At 46.0% G+C, this 13,159-nt stretch overlaps 1 pseudogene; it reads right to left on the reverse strand.

The window, feature by feature from the left end:
• Window positions 1-1,153: 1,153 nt before the first annotated feature.
• LOC116410229 overlaps window positions 1,154-13,159 on the reverse strand; it is a 36,488-nt pseudogene continuing 24,482 nt past the window's right edge.

Consider the following 13,159-nt stretch of genomic DNA (forward strand, 5'->3'; position numbering starts at 1 on the left):
CCTGGGTGGGGTTTGGCTGGGTTAGTGTGCCAGGGTGGGGGTTTAGATGGGTTAGTGTGCCAGGGTTGGGGTTTAGCTGGGTTAGTGTGCCAGGGTTGGGGTTTAGCTGGGTTAGTGTGCCAGGGTTGGGGTTTGGCTGGGTTAGTGTGCCAGGGTGGGGGTTTAGATGGGTTAGTGTGCCAGGGTTGGGGTTTAGCTGGGTTAGTGTGCCTGGGTTGGGGTTTAGCTGGGTTAGTGTGCCTGGGTTGGGGTTTAGCTGGGTTAGTGTGCCAGGGTTGGGGTTTAGCTGGGTTAGTGTGCCTGGGTTGGGGTTTAGCTGGGTTAGTGTGCCTGGGTTGGGGTTTAGCTGGGTTAGTGTGCCAGGGTTGGGGTTTAGCTGGGTTAGTGTGCCTGGGTGGGGTTTGGCTGGGTTAGTGTGCCAGGGTTGGGGTTTAGCTGGGTTAGTGTGCCAGGGTTTGGATTTAGATGGGTTAGTGTGCCAGGGTTGGGGTTTAGCTGGGTTAGTGTGCCAAGGTTGGGATTTAGATGGGTTAGTGTGCCAGGGTTGGGGTTTAGCTGGGTTAGTGTGCCAGGGTTGGGGTTTAGCTGGGTTAGTGTGCCAGGGTTGGGGTTTAGCTGGGTTAGTGCGCCAGGGTTGAGGTTTAGCTGGGTTAGTGTGCCAGGGTTGGGGTTTAGATGGGTTAGTGTGCCAGGGTTGGGGTTTAGCTGGGTTAGTGTGCCAGGGTTGAGGTTTAGCTGGGTTAGTGTGCCAGGGTTGGGGTTTAGATGGGTTAGTGTGCCAGGGTTGGGGTTTAGCTGGGTTAGTGTGCCAGGGTTGGTGTTTAGCTGGGTTAGTGTGCCAGGGTTGGGATTTAGATGGGTTAGTGTGCCAGGGTTGGGGTTTAGCTGGGTTAGTGTGCCAGGGTTGGGGTTTAGCTGGGTTAGTGTGCCAGGGTTGGGGTTTAGATGGGTTAGTGTGCCAGGGTTGGGGTTTAGCTGGGTTAGTGTGCCAGGGTTGAGGTTTAGCTGGGTTAGTGTGCCAGGGTTGGGGTTTAGCTGGTTGAAAATGGAAGGAGCAAGGATATTGAGAGCTGACAAAAGACCAACCTCATCTCCAGTAGGAATTAGATGAACATTTTAGCTTTTCAATACCAGTCCTGGAACCAAATATAAAAAGTAAATTGCTTTTAATTCTACTTACCCAGATGTTTCAGTTCCCAGGAAACACATTTAGGATGTTGGAGACTCTCATGAGAGACCTCACACCGGAAGCTCTTCCCAATGTCCCTCACACTGGGCCTGTAAGTAATACAGCTGGTACCATGGAACAGGCCATTGTCCTCGGGGATTATTTGGGTATTAGTTGATATCAAGATCTCATCCTCTTTATACCAGGAAATGTTCAAAGGTTGTGGGTAAAAGGAATGGATTCTGCAAGATAACTTGATCTCTTTTCCTACAGGTATAATGTCAGAAGACGTCTGTATGGGATCCAGTTGTGGGACAGCTAAACATAAAGTGAATAAATATTTATTTTTGTTCAAAAACATAAGGACACTTCTTACAATACTGAGGGGTACTAAACCCTTCTGCACAGCACTATAATTGCACAATAAAACGTTTCCAAAATGTTCCCAAATCTCCACAGCTTGCGACTGCATTAATATGCAAAAGAATCCCCCAATGAGAATCCCAGCTGATGTGAGTAAATCCGGCTCCCTGTTCTCTGTTCCTGCAATTGGAGTTGGAGCAAAAAAGGAGCAGTCAATACTTATGTCAATGTCCCTTCATTATATGGCACAGGAATTAGACATGGGGATAAAGGGACAGACTTGTTCAGTGCTGGGAAACTGTGCTTATTGCTCCCAACTCCAATTTCTTTTCCTTATCGCTATACCATCTGGTTTATGTCAAGAAAACCTCTCCATGTGCCTATATTATATTATCAATCAGTACCCATAATCCCAAGCTGCTACAGTAGCTGGTGTTCATACTACAATTCCCAGCATGCCTTTGCATAATTACTTGGAAACTTTTAAGACGTCTGATTGTTTTGGTCAAAAATGAATCTTGCAGTAAGTGCTGTATTTGGCTGATTTCCAACCTGAATCTTATGTGACACAACGTCTAGCTATAAGAATATTTCTTCCATTATTATATTACCTAAAACCTGCATTTCCATACGCTTCTCTGCCCTTTCCCCTGTGGCGTAATGGTGAGTCCTACAGACGTACTGAGCCCCATGATCCCCCCTCACTGTGGGCTTCAGGGTCACGTTGCTTAGGAAGTAGTTGAGATGATCTTCTTCTTCTCCCTCTTGTTTTTCATTCTCTGCCAGTTCATGTAAATATTTGGGATCACGGATGTCGGTTGTACCCCGATCCCAGCACAGAAGTTCTGTTTCCTGACCCCCCGAATCCACTTTCAGCCAAGTAACAGAGAGCGGCTTTGGCTTGAACCCATAGATGGGGCAGGTCAGGGTCAGGGATTCCCCCTGGAGGATACGGAGCGGGGATACGATTTTGCAAATGTTTGGTTTTACTAAATGACAAAGGAAAAGAACATTTTTAATTCCACATGTAAAAAAAAATGATTCCTTTGCACAAACATTTTACTTTGTAAACATTTAATACTGTATAGCCTTTGGGAACTAAGAAAGCATTAGTTTCGGGAAAAAAACTTGTTACCTTAATACATACCTCCCAACATTTCATTAAGAGAAAGGGACAAAAATATGTAGCACGGGTAGTGCGCCAAAAATTTTTTGGGCACGCCTGCTTTGTGACCATGCCCCTACATGCCACACCCACTTTACATGCTCCAGATGTGCCAGTATAATCTTTCCTTCCTATATTATAATTTCCTTCAATTCTTAATCAATTAAAAGCAAAACAATATGAATGTACCAGTAGAATTTCTAGCCAAATTAACAAGGCCTAAGGTTCCCAGACTTATAAAGGCTCTTTTTAAATGTCTGCCATATTTTATGAACCGGATCAGCGATACCTCTGTCTATTCCCCTGCATGCTGTGCTCTGCCAGAGATTCCCAGGAGTGAGAGATACTGTATATGTTAGGGGTGGGAAGGTGAAACTGCCCAGCACACAAATAAAGGCAGCAGCCTCTTCTGCCTGATATAACACAGAGCCCCCCCTCAGCCCCTGACCCACTGAGCAGGAGCAGGAGAGGGATGAGCCAATGACGATAGTTGACCCTTTCCTGTTACAAATGCTCCTCCCAGGACAATTAAACACCAAGGTAAATCTGTGAGCTTGGGGTAGCAGGGGAGATTGAAGAGTTAAGGGGGTGGGGCTTTATTCCCCAGAGCAGAGCAGGCACAGCAATCAATTAACTGAGAAGCGGGACCTCTAACAGTGAATCCGGGACAGCGGGAAGTGCCATAAATATCGGGACTGTCCCGCTGAAAGCGAGAGGGTTGGGAGGTATGCCTTAATATCATGCTATGTGCAATTAAAATTTGCAATGTAATAATTGTCTAATGAAGAATAATATATTCTGAAATTAAAAATGGTATTCTTATTTGTTAAGATTGCTTTCCTGAATTTCCTTCAAATACTTTTAAGCACAATTCAGCAGGAACAGCCCCCTAAGTTTGCCCATAGCCTGTACAGAGAGATACCATAAAACTATGGCACATAGGGATTCCCCTGTACTAAGCACAATTCAGCAGGAACAGCCCCCTAAGTTTGCTCATAGCCTGTACAGAGAGATACCATAAAACCATGGCACATAGGGATTCCCCTGTACTAAGCACAATTCAGCAGGAACAGCCCCCTAAGTTTGCTCATAGCCTGTACAGAGAGATACCATAAAACTATGGCACATAGGGATTCCCCTGTACTAAGCACATTAAATCTTGTAAGATTACATCATACAAGAGGCGTAAACATGGAAATTGGAATAACACTTACCTCCCCTGACCTCCAGCCGACAGGACTTAGAGATGGGGCCCCTCAGGGCAGAGTGAGTGACCCTCACAGTCAGTTCTGCCCCATCATCTTCCTCTATGTCGGGGGTTATACGGATTGTGCACTGACAGTTGGAAATACGATGAGATTTACTTGTTTTTATTACAGGAACCATTTCCACTCGCAGCGCCCTCTGTGCCGGGGGCAGATATTGCACATTCCCATTTCCCATTAACCCCTCTCTCTCTGGCGCAATAACCACACGCTGCTCATCTCCATGATGCGCCACTGGGGCAGCGGAACCAGTTTGGGCCTCAGAATCCCAGGAGTAAATTTCCATCACTTCTCCCCCATTTCTTTGCAAACACAATGTAATTCTGATGGGTTTGGGTCGGAAACCAGAGATCTGGCAGGAGAGAGTCGCCTCGTTCATATGCACCAAATGTTCCGCTCCGGTAATGGGAGAGAGTTTGGGGGGTTCTGTAACAAAAAAGAGGTTTAGGAAAGTCACTATATTGTACAAACCTTGAGTATTAAGTTGAGTTTTGTATTTTAGTATTCAGGAGGATATTGCTGAGTTTCACAGCAGATTCTACAATTAGGAAATGGGGAGGAATTAGGTGGCAAAAAGCATCAAAAAGCCACCCGAACAACATTAGGGCAAATTTCCATTCAAACCAAGAAGTAGTCTCTTGTAATATGGAGAAAGCAATTGTGCTTTATGTACTACAGTGAGGAACATAAGTATCTGAACACCCTGTGATTTTGCAAGTTCTCCCACTTAGAAATCATGGAGGGGCCTGATATTCACACTGTAGGTGCATTCCCACTGTGAGAGACAGCATTTAAAAAAAAATTCAGGAAATCACATTGTATGATTTGTAAAGAATGTATTTGTATTGCGCCGCCGCACATAAGGATTTGTATGTATTGCGCCGCCGCACATAAGTATTTGTATGTATTGCGCCGCCGCACATAAGTATCTGTATGTATTGCGCCACCGCGCATAAGTATCTGTATGTATTGCGCCGCCGCGCATAAGGATTTGTATGTATTGCGCCACCGCACATAAGTATCTGTATGTATTGCGCCGCCGCACATAAGGATTTGTATGTATTGCGCTGCCGCACATAAGTATCTGTACGTATTGCGCCGCCGCACATAAGGATTTGTATGTATTGCGCTGCCGCACATAAGTATCTGTACGTATTGCGCCGCCGCACATAAGGATTTGTATGTATTGCGCTGCCGCACATAAGTATCTGTATGTATTGCGCCGCCGCACATAAGTATCTGTATGTATTGCGCCGCCGCACATAAGGATTTGTATGTATTGCGCTGCCGCACATAAGTATCTGTACGTATTGCGCCGCCGCACATAAGGATTTGTATGTATTGCGCTGCCGCACATAAGTATCTGTACGTATTGCGCCGCCGCACATAAGGATTTGTATGTATTGCGCCGCCGCACATAAGTATCTGTATGTATTGCGCCGCCGCACATAAGTATCTGTATGTATTGCGCTGCCGCACATAAGTATCTGTATGTATTGCGCCGCCGCACATAAGTATCTGTATGTATTGCGCCGCCGCACATAAGGATTTGTATGTATTGCGACTGGCTGGGCCACTCCAGAACCTTGATATGCCCCTTACAGAGCCACTCCTTGGTTATCCTGGCTGTGGGCTTCCGGTCATTGTCATATTGGAAGCCACGACCCATCTTTAATGCTCTGACTGAGGGAAGGAGGTTGTTGCTCAAAATCAATAAATAACTAATTACTGATCCAACAGCATGATTAGTGGCCAGAATACCCAATACAAGAGAAAATGGTAAAATTAATAAACAAATATAAAACGTTTTTTTTAAAAAAGTTTGTGCATGCATGTGTGTACATTTGTAAAAGTTGTGTGACTGTGTGTATACAGTGTAAGCACACTAATGCACTAAATGCAGAATTCAGGGATTTGACTGGGATTTGACCTTTTGCAGCAGGATTTGCAAATTAAGGTTTGGATTTGGTTTGGGATTCAGCTGAATCCTTCATAACAGATTTGGTATTTTGCCCAAATCCCAAAATCTAAGTGCAAACGTGCATAAAAAAGCCCTCCTAAAAATTGCCCACAAAATTAAACTTTAGTAAGGGTCACTTACTGCTACTTTGTAGCAGAAGGGCAGCTGCCAGTGATGGAGGATCCATGTGTTGCAGAGTTTTGGCATTTTAGGAATAGAACTCTGGTCAGTGAGTTGAACAGTTCTTGCACTGAGCCACTGGGGGCTTTTAGTGCTGTTCTTGGTCAACTATCCTGATTTTGTATTTTGTATGTCTTAATGTTCCCCTCTTGCCTTCTCCCTCCTTGTTAAGTATATGTGCCACTAATTCAGTAATTAAGGGCCTTTATAAGCTTCATGCTGTACTCCTTACCTGACCATCATGGCTCCTGAGCCTGATCAAGCAGTGGTTTTGCCTTTGAGCAGTTTTCTTTAACTATTTATTTTTCTATCTGATGGGTATCTAAGGAGCACCAACCCCCGGCCTTGGGGAATCGGTCTTTTGACCTTAAGCCCCATGCTGCTATTGGTGGAGGGTCCATCCAAGAAACCCAGGCCAGTTGTTCATCCTGTTTGTCTGGGAGCCTGAGCCATTTTGGTGAGGGAAAACAAGCAGTGCAGCAATGGTAGCGGCCACAAACACATCTATCCAGGCTTGTGCACGGGTTAATAATTCTATAAGATTGGAGGTTGAGAAGGGGAAGAGAAAGAGGATTGGAATACGCTGTAAAAATGCATTTATTTGGATTATTCCAGCTGACAGCTCATGTCTTTTTTTGTTGCTGTTGCCCGCATCGATTTTTGACCCAATCATGCTCTATTTGACACAACCATGACTCCCCTAATGGGGACTTGTTCTTTGATGGCATGGGCAGTTTCTGTTGCGTATGTCATAAATATGGTCAGATGCAGAAACTGCATTTCTTTTGAGCATGCGACAAAGAAGTGCCCCAAGGCTAAACGCTGTAATTTCTGCCTTGGGGAAAGTCATGTTTATTACAACTGCCCAAGCAGAAGTAAAGTGCAAAATGCTGCCTCTAGTGGTGGGGGGATCAAGTGAAGTCTGCAGCCAAACCTGTGGAGAAAGCTGATTGTGTTCCTGTGGAAGGCGGTTTGAAAGCAGTGGTTCCAGAGGCAGTTCCTGATGCAAGAGGTCCTGAGAAGAGAGGTCCTGGTGATGCCATGGCAGAGGTTCCAGCACGTTTTAGCTGATGATTTTAACTGTGTTTTAAATGATCTTGACAGATACAGTCTGGGAACTAGGGGCGCTGATAGTGCTTGAGTAAATGGAAAAAGAGAATCACTTGGAAAAACAATACTTCTGGTTCCAGACTTGGTTTTAATACTTTAAGTCCCGCCGAGCAAAAGGTGGGAAGGGGTTTCTGGAAACTAAATACCCCCCTTTGCTCAATGATAAGAATATTTATGATGATTTTAGCACTGTTTTTAAATACATCAGCAGGACAATGTGCACAACACTGATATTTTAACATGGTGGGAAATTGTTAAAGAAAGAATGAAGTGTTATATTATAAAGCTTGGGGTACAGAATGCAAAAGAAAAGAGAGAGTTTTATGAAGATTTAAACACCCAGTTACACACCCTCTATAAGTTTAAAGATTTTGGTTGCGATTGATAAAGACATTTCTATAGTTAAACAAAGTTTTAAAAATTCTCTGGATGAGAAAACAAGAAATGTTATTTTTAAGACCAGAGTCCGACATGTTGAAGAAAATGAGAAATGTACCAGGTACTTTTTTTTTAGGAAAATTGAATCACCCAGAGAATTAATTACTGAGATAATTAATTACAAAGTTGTTTTGACAACTTTTGGAAGAGAGATACAGAGTGAGTGGTCAGTACCAATTGTGTGAGTTCAGGCTGCAAAGAGAGAAGGCTGCTGGGCTGCTGGTGAGTACCGTGTCCTCCTGGGGGATCATGGGAGCTCTTGGGGAAGGGACTGAACTGAATAAAAGGGTTGGGGGTCTATCCGGATACAAGTGGGGACTGGGCACCTACAGAGACTGTGCCAGGAGTGGACAGACTGTACAGGTTCCTAAGAGCAGGATAATCAGTTATCCATAAAGTTGTTCTACATTCTATTCCAACAGTTATATAAAGTTTGATACTGCTGCAACTGTGTGTGATTATTCCTAGTGGAAAGTCCCTTGAGGTGTGCTCCTCAGTGTCCACTAGGTGGCAGCACTGCACTAAATCCTAGTTCCTGGTACCTTTCACATTTGCAAAGAGAACTAAAAATTCTCCTGTTGATTAGGGATGTAGCAAACTGTTCGCCGGCGAACTAATTCGCGCGAACATCGGGTGTTCGCAAGTCCGCAAATTCGCAAACTTTTGGCGATGTTCGCCATTTGGGTTCGCCTTAGCTGGCGCCAAATTTTGACCTCTCACCCCAGACCAGCAGATACATGTCAGGCAATCAGGCAGCTCTCCCTCCTGGGCCACCCCCCCCCCCTTGGACCACTCCCTTCCATATATAAACCGAAGCCCAGCAGCCATTTTACATTCTGCCTGTGTGTGCTTGAAGAGATAGTGTAGGGAGAGAAGCTGTGATTGATTTCAGGGAGAGTTTAAGTAGGATTTCTGGCTAGTAATCTACTTTCTACTGCTCTGTATTTGTGTGGGGATAGGAGCTGTGCATTCATTTCAGGGAGAGTTTAAGTAGGATTTCTGGCTAGTAATCTACTTTCTACTGCTCTGTATTTGTGTGGGGATAGGAGCTGCGCATTCATTTCAGGGAGAGTTTAAGTAGGTTTTCTGGCAAGTAATCTACTTTCTACTGCTCTGTATTTGTGTGGGGATAGGAGCTGTGCATTCATTTCAGGGAGAGTTTAAGTAGGATTTCTGGCTAGTAATCTACTTTCTACTGCTCTGTATTTGTGTGGGGATAGGAGCTGTGCATTCATTTCAGGGAGAGTTTAAGTAGGATTTCTGGCTAGTAATCTACTTTCTACTGCTCTGTATTTGTGTGGGGATAGGAGCTGTGCATTCATTTCAGGGAGAGTTTAAGTAGGATTTCTGGCTAGTAATCTACTTTCTACTGCTCTGTATTTGTGTGGGGATAGGAGCTGCGCATTCATTTCAGGGAGAGTTTAAGTAGGTTTTCTGGCAAGTAATCTACTTTCTACTGCTCTGTATTTGTGTGGGGATAGGAGCTGTGCATTCATTTCAGGGAGAGTTTAAGTAGGATTTCTGGCTAGTAATCTACTTTCTACTGCTCTGTATTTGTGTGGGGATAGGAGCTGTGCATTCATTTCAGGGAGAGTTTAAGTAGGATTTCTGGCTAGTAATCTACTTTCTACTGCTCTGTATTTGTGTGGGGATAGGAGCTGCGCATTCATTTCAGGGAGAGTTTAAGTAGGTTTTCTGGCTAGTAATCTACTTTCTACTGCTCTGTATTTGTGTGGGGATAGGAGCTGTGCATTCATTTCAGGGAGAGTTTAAGTAGGATTTCTGGCTAGTAATCTACTTTCTACTGCTCTGTATTTGTGTGGGGATAGGAGCTGCGCATTCATTTCAGGGAGAGTTTAAGTAGGTTTTCTGGCTAGTAATCTACTTTCTACTGCTCTGTATTTGTGTGGGGATAGGAGCTGTGCATTCATTTCAGGGAGAGTTTAAGTAGGATTTCTGGCTAGTAATCTACTTTCTACTGCTCTGTATTTGTGTGGGGATAGGAGCTGTGCATTCATTTCAGGGAGAGTTTAAGTAGGATTTCTGGCTAGTAATCTACTACTGCTCTGTATTTGTGTGGGGATAGGAGCTGCGCATTCATTTCAGGGAGAGTTTAAGTAGGTTTTCTGGCTAGTAATCTACTTTCTACTGCTCTGTATTTTTTGTCTAAATAACAATTTGTCTAAATAACAATAATAATTCCGTGTCCAGAAACATCACTTGAGTGACGGTTTTCCACCAGCAATAATATATTCCGTATCCACTACTGTATACGTTGCCCTTGCAGGCCTTGTTGCCCGGTGTCTGCAACCAAGTGCCACCTAGCTGTGTGATCTTTTTCACAATTTGTCTAAATAACAATAATAATTCCGTGTCCAGAAACATCACCCAAGTTGTTGTTTTGTAAAAATAAAAAAAATGCCAGGCAAAGGCAGGCCGCCACGCAGAGGCACTAGGGGCCGTGCTGCTATGATATCCTGTGGCCCTAGGAAATTGCCCAGTGTTCCGAAGGCACTTACCCTGAACTCCCAAAATGCTGAAGAGGTAGTTGACTGGCTTACACAGCACACCCCATCCTCTACCGTTTCTAACTTTGCCACAACATCCTCATCCTCCTCTGCTATGGGCACCCCACGTACCACTTCCTCCACCACCGCCGCCCCTTCTTCACTGGAGTCAGAGGAGTTATTTACTCATGAGTTTGTTGAAATGAGTGATGCGCAACCATTATTGCCAGAAGAAGATGGAGATGAGGACGTTACACCAGATATAACTCAGGCAGGCAACACAACAGAGATGGACATAAGGTGTGATGAGGTCCCCGCTGCTGCTGCCTTCTGTGAGCTGTCAGAAGAAATTGATGCATCTGAGGAGAATGATGATGAGGAGAGTGATATTTTGTGGGTGCCCACAAGAAGAGAGCAAGAGGAGGATAGTTCAGATGGAGAGACGGAGAGTCAGAGAGGCAGGAGGAGATTAAGACTTAGAAGAAGCAGGGACAGCTCCCAGGGAACAGTAGGGCAACAACATGAATCGGCACCTGTGGTCAGCCAGCCAACGCACCCGCCAACTTCTACTGTTACTGCTAGAAAGCCCACATCAAAAGGCTCAGCAGTGTGGCATTTTTTTAATGTGTGTGCCTCTGACAAAAGCGCTGTAATTTGCAATGAGTGCAGTCAGAAACTGAGTCTTGGGAAGCCCAACACCCACTTAGGTACAACTGCTATGCGAAGGCACATGAACGCCAAACACAAAGCACTATGGGAGCAACACCTCAAAGGCAGCAGCCAAACGCTAAGCCACCCTCCTTCTGCTCCAGCATCTTACTGCTCTACCTCTGCTGTCCTTGACCCATCTCAACCACCCTCCACTCCGCCTTCCAGTTCCTGCTCATCTGCCCCCAGCCAAGTTTCTGTGAGGGCCATGTTTGAGCGTAAGAAACCAATGCCTCCGAGTCATCCCCTTGCCCGGCGTCTGACAGCTGGATTGTCTGCACTCTTAGCCCGCAAGCTTTTACCATACCAGCTGGTGGACTCTGAGGCTTTCCACCAATTTGTAGCAATTGGGACACCGCAGTGGAAGGTACCCAGCCGCAATTTTTTTTCACAGAAGGGAATACCACACCTGTACCAGCATGTGCAGAGCCAAATCACCGCATCTCTGTCATTTAGTGTTGGGGCAAAGGTCCATATGACTACTGACACATGGTCCTCCAAGCATGGTCAGGGCAGGTATGTCACCTACACTGCCCACTGGGTGAACCTGGTGATGGCTGGGAAGCAGGGAATGCATGGTTCAACAACAGTGGAGTTGGTGTCACCGCCACGGGTTGCATGCGGGTCTGCCACCACCTCTACTCCTCCTTTGCTCTCTAACTTGTCTTCTAACTCGTCTTCTAACTTGGCTTCTTCCTCGGCTTCTTCCTCCTCTGCTGCTGTGTCCTCCTCCACACCTGTGCACCCCCAGCTCCACATAGGCTATTCGACGTGCCAGGTACGCCGTTGTCATGCTGTCTTGGGCATGACGTGCCTGGAAAGTAGAAACCATACCGGATCTGTACTCCTGTCATCTCTGCACTCACAGGCCGATCGGTGGCTGACCCCACACCAACTGAAAATTGGAAAAGTGGTGTGTGACAATGGAAGCAATCTGTTGGCAGCACTGAGACTGGGCAATTTAACACATGTGCCCTGCATGGCACATGTTTTAAATTTGATAGTCCAACGGTTTGTCTCGAAGTACCCAGGATTGCAGGACATTCTCAGGCAGTCCAGGAAGGTGTCTGGCCATTTCAGACGTTCCTACACAGCCATGGCACGCCTTGCTGACATTCAGCGGCGGCACAACTTGACAGTCAGGCGTTTAATTTGCGACAGCCAGACTCGCTGGAATTCCATGCTAATGATGTTTGAACGTCTGCTGCAACAACAAAGAGCCATCAATGAATACCTATTTGAACTGGGTGGTAGGACTGGATCTGCAGAGCTGGGGATTTTTTTCCCCCATTACTGGGTGCTTATGCGCGACGCCTGCAGGCTGATGCGCCCTTTTGACGAGGTCACAAATATGGTTAGTCGCACTGAAGGCACCATCAGCGACCTAATACCCTTTGCTTTTTTTCTTGAGCGTGCCGTGCGACGAGTGACAGATGACGCTGTAGACCAGCATGACCAAGAGCCTGATTTCTGGGTGGAATCACCACAACGTTCCCAGGCACCTGCTGCAACGCAGGGAGAGGTGTCAGAAGCGGAGTCAGAGGAGGAAGGTGGCTTTGTGGAGGCAGAAGACCAACAGGAGCAGGCTTCCCAGGGGGCTTGTGGTCACCTTTTGTGGAGCCCTGGTCTTGTACGTGGCTGGGGGGAGGAGACGGTGGTGGATGAGGACGTAGTCCTTGATAACGAGGAAGGGGAAATGGATACCTCTGCATCCAACCTTGTGAGAATGGGGTCTTTCATGCTGTCATGCCTGTTGAAGGACCCCCGTATCAAGAGGCTTAAGGAGAAGGACCTGTACTGGGTCGCAACGCTACTAGACCCTCGGTACAAGCATAAAGTGGCAGAAATGTTACCAACGTACCACAATTCCGAAAGGATGCTGCATTTCCAAACCAGCCTGCAAAACATGTTGTACAATTCTTTTAAGGGTGATGTCACTCCACATTCCAGGGGCAGAGGTGCCGGTAATCCTCCCACGAGCACACCTGCAAGGACAATGCACTTTGGCCACTCTGTAACGTCAGACATGCAAAGTTTTTTCAGTCCAAGGCAGCGCCAGGACCCTTCTGGATCCACCCTCAGAGAACGCCTCGACCGGCAGGTAGCGGACTACCTGGCATTAACTTTAGATATCGACACTCTGAGGAGCGATGAACCCCTGGACTACTGGGTGCGCAGGCTTGATCTGTGGCCAGAGCTGTCACAATTTGCCATAAATCTGTTGTCTTGCCCTGCCTCAAGTGTCCTCTCAGAAAGGACCTTTAGTGCAGCAGGAGGGATTGTAACTGAGAAGAG

Source organism: Xenopus tropicalis, chromosome 4, assembly GCF_000004195.4.
Source record: "Xenopus tropicalis strain Nigerian chromosome 4, UCB_Xtro_10.0, whole genome shotgun sequence".
Taxonomy (NCBI): domain Eukaryota; kingdom Metazoa; phylum Chordata; class Amphibia; order Anura; family Pipidae; genus Xenopus; species Xenopus tropicalis.